This window comes from Rhinopithecus bieti, unplaced genomic scaffold (genome assembly GCF_001698545.2).
Source record: "Rhinopithecus bieti isolate Rb0 unplaced genomic scaffold, ASM169854v2 scaffold_3062, whole genome shotgun sequence".
Classification (NCBI taxonomy): domain Eukaryota; kingdom Metazoa; phylum Chordata; class Mammalia; order Primates; family Cercopithecidae; genus Rhinopithecus; species Rhinopithecus bieti.
Genome location: NW_016804432.1, coordinates 2,706,664 through 2,709,461, shown reverse-complemented (window position 1 = coordinate 2,709,461; position 2,798 = coordinate 2,706,664). Strand labels below are relative to the sequence as shown.

The window sequence follows — 2,798 nt, the reverse complement described above, 5'->3', positions numbered from 1 at the left end:
TTTTTTTTTTTTTTTTTTAAAACACAGAATCTCACTCTGTCACCCAGGCTGGAGTGCAGTGGCCTGATCTTGGCTTACTACAACCTCTGCCTCCTGGGCTCAAGCAGTCCTCACAGCTCAGCCTCCCGAGTAGCTAGGACTACAGGCATGTGCCACCATGCCCGGGTAATTTTTTTTTTGTAAGACAGGGTTTTGCCATGTTGCCCAGACTGGCCTTGAACTCCTAAGCTCAAGTCATCTGCCTTCCTCGGCCTCCCAAAGTGCTGGGATTACAGGCATGAACCACTGCACCTGACCCTCTTGGCCTTTTTGAGCCCCAGTTTTCTCATAGGGCTTTTGAGAGACAATGAGTCAACAAAATTCCTTGTAAAATGAAAAAAAGGCTTTGCAAGTCTAAGCTAAAACTCTTGCATTTGTAGCTTCAGTGAAACCTTTGAGATGTCCTCTTATCTAAAATAATGACATCCAAATGATCAGAAACTAAAAGTATAATGATATAAAACTACCTCATGGCCAGTTGGTACTGTGAGAACTAAGCCTTATAATACCACATTTTTCCCTTAAACTCATCCAATTTCCTACATTAGAGGAATTGCATATTCAGCATGGCTGTTCACAAAAATTTTAATCTATCATTTTCCCTTTTTTGAACTGTTACACATATTCAGGGCAGAGATAAAAGAGGGGTCAGGTAGTTGAAATGGCTATTTGGATAGGATACGATTAGCTACACGGTTTTGAATTTCTTCTAATTGCAGCATGGCTTTTTTATTTTTGCTGCGGATCTTCTATTTACAATGGACTCCATTATGAGACTCTTCTTTGTTGGTGTATTAAATAAATATATTACCTTATTTTAAGGTTCGATAAGATACTGTGGAAGACTTTCCCAAATTTTATATGATTGTGACAAGTTTTGGGGGGTAGGTACACTTTTTTGTTTGTTTCTTTAATTTTTAAGAGGCTGCAAACACAGTTCATGAAGGCTGGTTTATTTTCTCTCTGAGGTATGGGCCTGGGATTAAGTGAGTCATGCCCAGGAAATAGAAGCAGCTGATCCAAGGATATAACATTGAAAATAGTTGAGTTCTATTTTGAGATGGGTCTGATAACCACAATGTAATTCTCTATTTGAGGAAAATAGAAATTTTAGTATTTCAGAGAATCAGATTTTTAATTATTCACAACACTTTCCCTCTAGAAATTCAACACCTGCATCGCCCTTCTGAGTAAGTTTGGTTTTATTTGGGGGCAGCTATGATTAAGCAGATAACATTAGGTATATTGAAATAAAGGAACAATTCCTAACATTTTAGGAATACTACAACAGCTATTTCCTTTCCTTTCAGGTGATGATTTTCATACTTGTGTTGTGTTCTTTCTACAGAACAAAGACTAAATAATGACATAATCCTCAGCTGACTGACTGAAAATGTGACTGGACGCATTCCCTGTGGACAGTTGACAGCTTTTTTTTCATATACCTGATAGTCTGTGTACAGCATTGTTTTGTCTGGGAAGCAGGGATTGCTGACATGTATTTTTGAATCCATACATTAATGCTAAAACGAATATAATAGTTGTTCCTTAGAGCAATATGTTGTTACATGTAGCAGAAATAAAGTTTTCTTTGCTAACTAAATCATGACTTATTTATGTGAAAGACAAGAACGGAAAAATTTAATAGACAGTCTTTAGAATTTGACTAAATGACATATGTCATTGATTTTGAGATGCACATCTTTCACATTTTAACACCCCTGAAAGTAGAAGCATCTCGGTATCAGTTGTATCGCATAATGTAATTAACAACCTTATTTTCTTTCTTAATAAAACATGAAAAGGTGCTTTTTTTCAATCAGTTGCATCTTAGAGTCAATAAAATATGGTAATTGCTACTCAATCTGTACATGGAGCTTAACTGTTTACACTTAATCTAAGGACAAAAGACAAAATCATTGGAAATATTTTATATGGTTTTTTTTTAGTTATACCAAAATGTGTTGGTAATTTTGTAAAGCTCTTTTAAGATTATAAGGCAACAGTGATAAAAAAAATTAAAACTTGTTGATAATAAATTTAAATAAATGTCAGTGGCTTTGGGGATGGGCATTTTATCTTTATAGAAATAATGGCCACTCCAAAATATGAAATGTAAGGAATTTCCAAAACAGACTACAATAGGAGGTATAGTTATTTTGAAACTAAAGATTAAAAATTAGGGCTGGGGGTGGTTGCTCACCACACCTATAATCCTGGCACTTTAGGAGGCCAAGGTGGGAGGATCACTTGAGCCCTAGGGTTCAAGAGGAGACCAGCCTGGGCAACATAGAGGACCCGGTCTCTACAGAAAATTACAAAATTAACCAGGCGTAGTGGTGTGTGCCTATAGTCCCAGCTACTCAGAAGGCTGAGGTGGAAGGATTGTTTAAGCCTAGGAGACCAAGGCTACAGTGAGCCACAATAGTACTGCTCCAGCCTGGATGACAGAGCGAGACCCTGTCTCAAAAATAAAAACTAAAACTAAATAAAGATTTAAAATTAGGGATCTATTCTGCTTGTATTTTAAAAACTTTAACAAAAAAATTTTATTAGCTCTGGAGTTGAATTGATATGTATCAAAAGGTATATCTAAATCAAGCATTTGGCACTTTTAATAAAAGGTATTATAAATAATATGCATTTGTTAAAACATAATTATCTCCTCATTATACTTCTCACATTCTGACTCAAACTAACGATAAAAGATTAAATTCAGCAATCATAATAATTGAGTATCTTATACTTGGACATCTCTA

General features: G+C 35.6%; 1 protein-coding gene across 1 annotated transcript in view; it reads left to right on the top strand.

Moving 5' to 3' along the window:
• The window catches only part of RBM45 (RNA binding motif protein 45), a 20,427-nt gene extending 18,785 nt beyond the window's left edge, over positions 1-1,642 (top strand). The window contains exon 10 of the mRNA XM_017868288.1: positions 1,388-1,642. The gene's annotated coding sequence lies outside the window, so the exon portion shown is untranslated. The remainder of the gene's footprint in view (positions 1-1,387) is intronic.
• Positions 1,643-2,798: the final 1,156 nt, after the last annotated feature.